This window comes from Amblyomma americanum, chromosome 7 (genome assembly GCF_052857255.1).
Source record: "Amblyomma americanum isolate KBUSLIRL-KWMA chromosome 7, ASM5285725v1, whole genome shotgun sequence".
Lineage (NCBI taxonomy): Eukaryota > Metazoa > Arthropoda > Arachnida > Ixodida > Ixodidae > Amblyomma > Amblyomma americanum.
Genome location: NC_135503.1, coordinates 61,514,335 through 61,521,996, shown reverse-complemented (window position 1 = coordinate 61,521,996; position 7,662 = coordinate 61,514,335).

The window sequence follows — 7,662 nt, the reverse complement described above, 5'->3', positions numbered from 1 at the left end:
AGAAGTCACAAGTATATGAAACACGAATATCAAAGGAAACAACCTCATCTTCCCGTTAGGAAACCTAAAATATTGAGATTTTATTATGTGTGGTTCAACAAAAGTGGAAAAATCCCCAGCCTTCAGTAGACGTTTTGATCGTGTTTCATACTGGGTCACTGGCAACAACTCGGTCGAATTATTGCTATATGCCAAAAACAGATTATCAAGTTTTTCTGGATATGTTAACGCATCTCTGGCAGAAAAATACACATTTTTTCCAGAAAACCTTCAATTTAAAATGCTCCTGCCACTCGACTCAAACTGTGGCATCTACACCAAGAACCGAGAAGGACTGGTTACCGCCGTTTTGAAGTGAATGAATGAATGAATGAATGAAACTTTATTTGCTATCAAGTGGAAGGTTGTTAGAGCCGAATAGTTGGTTCCTCAGTCTAGGCTTACGATAACTCTTACTTCATCCCGGGCTGACTGAATTCTGAAGCATAACCTTTCCGGATCCGCGCCCGGAATTCGGTGCCGACGCAAGCGGTTTACTTTCTAAATTGGCCGGTGAGGGCGACCCTTGTGTTTTGGGTTCTGGTGTTTGCTAGCTTCCAAAAGCTCGTTTTCTGTGGTTGTGGTCTCTTCGTCGTTAGAATGACGTATCGCATTCACCTCGTTTAGCCCAAAGCACAGGAAAACAGAGAAGACGAAGACCAATGCGTTCGTGTTCGCTTCTTCGTCTTTTGTGGAGTCCGGTGCATTGCGTTAATTAAGATGAGTGCGATGTCCAATTCCCAGGTAGTCCAAGAGTTGACTCTTTTGTAGAATGCTGCAGTCTGTTGATATAGGTCAACTTAGCTTTGCCCTCAGTGTTCTTTTAAGCATTACCACTTGCTGATAAGAATTCGGCATCGTTATGCTATTCGTCCGAGCCTAATAAGTTCTCTAGTCACTCTCTACGATATTTATTTTTCTGCCTCCTCTTGTTTCTTCATTAATCTGAGCAAAAATGTGTATGTTAGAATAAAAATCACACTTACCTTTGTTCAATATTGCTAGTTTCTTGTCCATTGCCCTTCCATGCACCACGGAGAAAAGGAAGAAGAACAACATTTCGGTCGAGGTGAACATCGCCAGCTTGCTTGCTCTGCCCAACTGTGGTAGGGCCCTGTCCACAGTACGTTCAGTATAGCGACTGCTGTCATTTTGCACCCGCGGCAGTGCTCTTGTGACCAATCGCTTCTAAAGCTGGCCAGGCATACCCCCTGGTCTTGATCTGCAAAGGCCTGACCAGGAAATGTTTCAGAGGACCGCATCCACCACACAAACTGACTCCACCTCGAAAACGCCTACCAAGGGACTCCTGAGTAAGATACGCGAAGTGAAGGGTCTTCCCGCTCTGGCCTTCTTGGGTACGCTCATGGTAGCGTGTGTCATACTGCTCGTGGCACTCCTGATGTACGTGCTTTTCGGCGCAAGTGAACCGGCCCCTCTCGTCAGCAGCCTGGCCTCTATGACCCCCGATGAAGAGGATAACACGACGACTACGGTCAGCACAGGCAAGGGATCGCACAAGACGACGTCTCTTTCCAATACGACTGCTAAGGGTACCAGCAAGGTAACGGGCACCAAAAAACCCGGACCAGCCACAGCCAAAAAACCTGAAACATCAGCCACCGTCCACGCCCACCCACGTCACCATCAAGAGCACTCCCGACGCCTCTATAATGCATTTTTGCCGGGTTATTCTGCAGAGAGTGATACAACCACAGCGCTGAACGAATCAGCTCTACGATCTCAAGTGCGCGCGCCCACCAGCAGTTCGGGAGTTGCAGGTCAACAAAAAGTTGCTCGAGACAGCATAAACCATTTGTTCTCGCACCGATTGAATACGATGTCAGGAGCCCAGACCGGACTGAAGGAATCGAGCGGCATCTATTCGTCGTCAGGTCCGACAACGGACGACTATGCTGTCAATACAAATTCTTCAAAGCATAGCCCTACGGCCATCACTGCAGCACAAAAGGCGCATAATCGCATCGACCACATCATGCCATTGCCTGATCTCCGTGTATCACCCGATGTGTCCCCGATTTCCCATGCGAACGGTGCTGAAGGTCAAGCGCAACTGGAATCAACAGCTGCTTCCATAAAAAAAAAACTGCTGCTTAACTACATTGCTCCTAGTGTCATCAACGCAGACTACGATGCGAGGACTGAAGTGCTGACGAACACTTCAAGACTACAACCTCTTGCTAAGTTTGCGATGAAAGGCAGCCGTGATGCAGCGCCATCTGATAATTTTGTGACTGATCGAAAGTACGCAATTGATTTTGACGATTCTGAATCGGAGGACAACTTTTCATACGTCGCACCAGTGCTTAGTGACGAATAGCGCGTAATAAACGCTTCAATCTCCCACTCAACACTGGCGCTCCAAGGAGACACGCTGCATGAACACCATATATGTCTCATGCATTCCATCCAAGCAGAGTACCTCTGTCGTTCTTTGCTGACGCCATGTGTGCGTTTGATGTCCTTGCAAGGCACCTCAATGAAGAATATATTTTTGATTTAATTGATCCGTAACAATAAATTTTACCGTAGATTATTTTCTTTGGCAACACTCGTAAGGCTATTAGCGCAGATGCACCGAAGCACTGCTATGTGCAGATTCTGCATCCTCTACCCCTCGACCTCCCGATCTCCACTTCCAACGCGCGACTACTCGCGGTCCCCGGCCACCAAGGCATGCCAGGTAACGAAGCCGCCCGTGAGGCAGCCCGCGCACTCACTCACGGGGCACCAGGTGGAGGACCTTAACCCACATCACTGCCCTCTTCTTTCTTTTAAAGACATTACTGAGCACAATCATGCCGAACACCGGCGCTACCCGGTTCCTATGAAGGGACTGCATGGGTAAAGCTGGCGAACGAACTCTCCTTAGGCTCTTTACAAACACCCTGCTGTGCCCGGCGGTTCTCAAGCACTTTGACTCTTCTTTTGACGGCCGCTGGTCATTCTGTGGGGAGGTGGCCGACACCTTTCACATGGTTTGGGCATGCAGGCAAAATCCTCCCCCCCCCCCTTCACACCCATAGCCCCATCACCCCTTCCCCTACCCGACGGGACTGGAAGGCGGCTCTGCTCGGCTGCCAGGAACTATCGCCCCAACAGACGCTGATTCGGCGGACCTGCGCAGCGGGCAGAATTAACGGGGTCCCGGAATGAGAAACTCAGCCTTGCTTTGTAAGGGGCGAGACCCAATAGGGGCCTCTCCCCGAGCACCTTTCTGTATATATAGCAACATAAATGCTTTTCACCACCACCACCTTCCTGTACTTTCTTCTCTAAACATCCCCAGGTGGTCGAAATTATTCCAGAGCCCTGCACTACAGCACCTCTTTCTTTCTTCCCCTGCATCCTTTATCCCTTCTCTTACGGCGCGGTTCAGGTTTCCGCCGATATGGGAAACATAATTTCCTTTCCTCAAAATCAATGTTCATTTTCATTTTATTTCTTCGCTCACTGTCTCCTTTATTCCTTCCATTACGGCGCGATTCAGGTGTTCACCGAGAAGTGAGACAGGTACTGTGCCATTTCCTTTCCTCAGAAAGCAATTTTCAATTTCATTTTTTTTACTTAATGTACTTGGCCTTTTTGGTAGAGCATCTGCCTCGCATTCAGGAGGTGCTGGATTCGATCCCAAGTGCCGCCCTTTACCCACCAGTTCTCAAAAAGCTACAATATTTCCCCTCGCCTGGTGCTCCGCTTTTCTAGCCTGAAATTCTGGGGAAAAGGTTTTTGGTTTTATAGGGGTTTAACGTCCCAAAGCAACTCAGGCCATGAGAGACGCCGTAGTGAAGGACTCCGGAAATTTCGACCACCTGGGGCTCTTTAACGTGCACTGACATCGCACAGTACACGGGCCTCTAGAATTTCGCCTCCATCGAAATTCGGCCACCGCGGCCGGGATCGAACCCGCGTCTTTCGGGCCGGCAGCCGAGCGCCATAACCACTCAGCCACCGCGGCGGCTCTCTGGGGAAAAGGGTCTTGGACTTAACCGTTGCGTTGGCGGGTCAGTGATATGCTCTTCCGTCAAACAACTTAAATTCACCTCGTGCAGTAAAGGCCACCTGTGGCCCTTTATAGTTCGGAAGCAGTGTTAGCCCCCTACCCCACAAAATCCAAAGCTGAACGTGAAGCCTCTGAGAGATTGGCATAAGAAAGTAAATGAGCATAACTAATCCCTGTGTCAGTGGACACCTCAATCGCGCTTTTAGCATATCTGGCGGAAGTGACAGAGAGGTATGCGCTGCATGCGCTGACAACGTTGTCGCAGAAACGGGGCACTGCAGCTCTAGGCCGGCGATGTTCATTGGGTTGATAGTTGTTGCCGTTGGCAACGTTGTAGACTCCGTTGATTTTAAGGAGAGGGAAGGCGCATAACTGGCTCCCTGCGTCAGTGAACACCTCAGGTGCGCTTTAAGGTACAATCAAGGTCAAAAGTCTTAAGGCCAAAGGCTTTTCGCTTCAGCCGCATAGCAAAGCCATTACGGTACTAAAAGAACCGAATGACCTTGAAATGCTAGCAGAAGGTTTGTTCTTGCGCAAGAGAAGCCTGCTACTTACTTGACTTGTGTTTTGAGTGATTCGCTACAAGGAGCACTTTAGGGAGATTCATTTCGCCGCAGCTGAACGCTGTGGCCTCAAGACTTTTGACCTAGACTGTACTTGGCGGTGGTTTTCCCCGGCAAAAAGTCATGCTCTCGTACAATGTTTCGTGCTTAGCAATCCTGAACCGCCAGTCATTCTTTTTTAAGATTGAAAGCTTTACTTGCCCATTTGGGTGAGAAGCCGTCTGCGTGTGTGTGTGGCTGTGTTTCGAAGCAGCCCCCCTCCCTCAGCCGAGGCGGACTCCCAAGCCTTAGGGCCTTGACTTAAGAGGTTGCGCCATCTGGCTAACTGCGGGTCAACCAATGTCTCTGCTCGGAGTTGTGGTGGGTACTGCAGTTCCCTGGATGGCGCAGCCTTTCAAATGGGCTGCTCCGCCGAAAATGCAGCCTCAGCCGACTGCAGTTCTTCGCCGATTCCGGACAATCCAGACAGGTTATTTCTCGAGGCCTTAGGGGTGGTTTAGACGAAAACATATCCGAAAACGTATTTATTCCTCTCGTAAGTAGCCGCAGGTCCCGCAGATTACATCAACTGCATTACAATGGCTTAGCGCACTTGTCTTCAATTTGCCCAGTCCGGCATAAGGTTCACATCGTGTCTATAATGATGCCCCCAACAACTGGTCTCACTGTTGTTCTCTACAGGAATCCACTCATTTACCCTAACGGGGACCGTCAGCTATGTTTGCTGCATTACATGTAATCCCAGCCTTAGGATCAACTCAAAGCGGGAAAGCAGCTTATGAGGATCAGGTAACAGCAGATCTGTTGAAGGACGGAGGGGAGATTATGCTAGAAAATCTAGCCACTCTGTATACGCAATACCTTATGACCTGGAGCGTACCAGAAGCTTGGGAGAACGCTGACATTATCTTAATTCATTAGAAAGGAGACGTCAAGGACTTGAGAAATCAGATCGATCAGCTTACTCTCCAATGCCCACAAGTTATTTACTAAGCTAATTGCTAATACAGTAAGGGCAACCTTTGACTTCAGTTTACCAAATGATCAGGCAGGCTTTCGTAAAGGATATTCCACAATACACCATATTCACACTATCAATTAGGTGATAGACAAATGCGCCGAATATAACCAACTCCTCTATATAGCGTTCATTGATTACGAGAAAGCATTTGACTCAGTGGAAACCTCCACAGTCATGCAGGCATTGCGGAATTCGAATGTAGTAAATATTATTTATTTCATCGAGCTTGCGAGATGGACCTTTGGCGGCGACTCCTGCATGTACTTTAGCTCATGCCGTTTTCTACTTTAAGAGAGCTTAGAGAGCTATGTTTTCAGCAAGAGTGACCTTTAGGGGTTAGTACCAGGTATAATATCAACTTCCAACATGCCAACTTCAAATTCTCCTCAGCGTCCCTTTAAAGAATTCTCGAAGCTATGCCTTAAGGAAGCAAGCTTAGTAAACGTAAACCGCTACAACTTTATGTGCCGTTGTAAAGCTCATGACGGTGAATATCCAGTTGATGCAGCATTTGCGTTGTAGTTGTCCCAAATTTTGTGCTTGTAGATCATAGTATTTTGATAGGAAGCTAACCTTCGCGCACCGATTTCAATGTCTCAAAGCACAGCAATGTTTATTTATAAATTATCAAGTGTGGTATAAACTCAAGGTCTCGACATCAGCTTAGGCAATCGATAAATAGTTTTGAAAGCAAGTATCGCGTGAGACGTGCTTGTGGGAGTCGGTAATTTAAACATCATACATTTATGCATGCACAAAAGTGCGTTTTCACAAGTAGACTCTCCGTTCATTCGGTATAGAATGCAAATTCATTAAGCAGTTATCATAACTGGCAGGGACCTTCATTCATAGTATCCTTTGCAAAATCCCATGGGTGGGCATCAGCCAACTGTACTTTAACATATTGCCGTCGCGCTGCTTTCAGTCGCAGTGATGCTTGCAGGACTTCGTCTCATTCCTTTCTTTCTTCGTATTTTCCGTTCACGCTATCAGATATTTTAATATATCCGGTCATAAAAATATTGCATCAGACCTATGTGGGGCTTGCAGTTTCGGTATCACAGTTCATCACCTCATAGATAACCTTTTTCGATTGTTCCTGTTCCACTAAACGCACCACTTGATGTGACCAAAATTTTTCCTGCCATACTGTCTTCGGCCGCAGCGTCACCGTCGCCGTCACTTGGCACCTCATTTATAGTTTCGGTTTCATTAACGCATCAGATGATGTAACCTAAATTTTTCCTGTAGTACTGTCATCGGCCGAAGCGTCACCGTCGCCGTCACTGGCCGCCTCATTTATAGTTTCGGTTTCACTAAACGCATGAGATGATGTAACCAAAAGTTTTCCTGTCATGCTGTCATCGGCCGAAGCGTCACCGTCGCCGTCACTTGCCACCTCATTTATAGTTTCGGTTGCACTAAACGCATCAGATGATGTAACCAAAATTTTTCCTGTCATGCTGTCATCGGCCGAAGCGTCACCGTCGCCGTCACTTGCCACCTCATTTATAGTTTCGGTTGCACTAAACGCATCAGATGATGTAACCAAAATTTTTCCTGTCATGCTGTCATCGGCCGAAGCGTCACCGTCGCCGTCACTTGGCACCTCATTTATAGTTTCGGTTGCACTAAACGCATCAGATGATGTAACCAAAAGTTTTCCTGTCATGCTGTCATCGGCCGAAGCGTCACCGTCGCCGTCACTTGCCACCTCATTTATAGTTTCGGTTGCACTGAACGCATCAGATGATGTAACCAAAATTTTTCCTGTCATGCTGTCATCGGCCGAAGCGTCACCGTCGCCGTCACTTGGCACCTCATTTATAGTTTCGGTTGCACTAAACGCATCAGATGATGTAACCAAAAGTTTTCGTATCATGCTGTCATCGGCCGAAGCGTCACCGTCGCCGTCACTTGCCACCTCATTTATAGTTTCGGTTGCACTAAACGCATCAGATGATGTAACCAAAATTTTTCCTGTCATGCTGTCATCGACCGAAGCGTCACCGTCA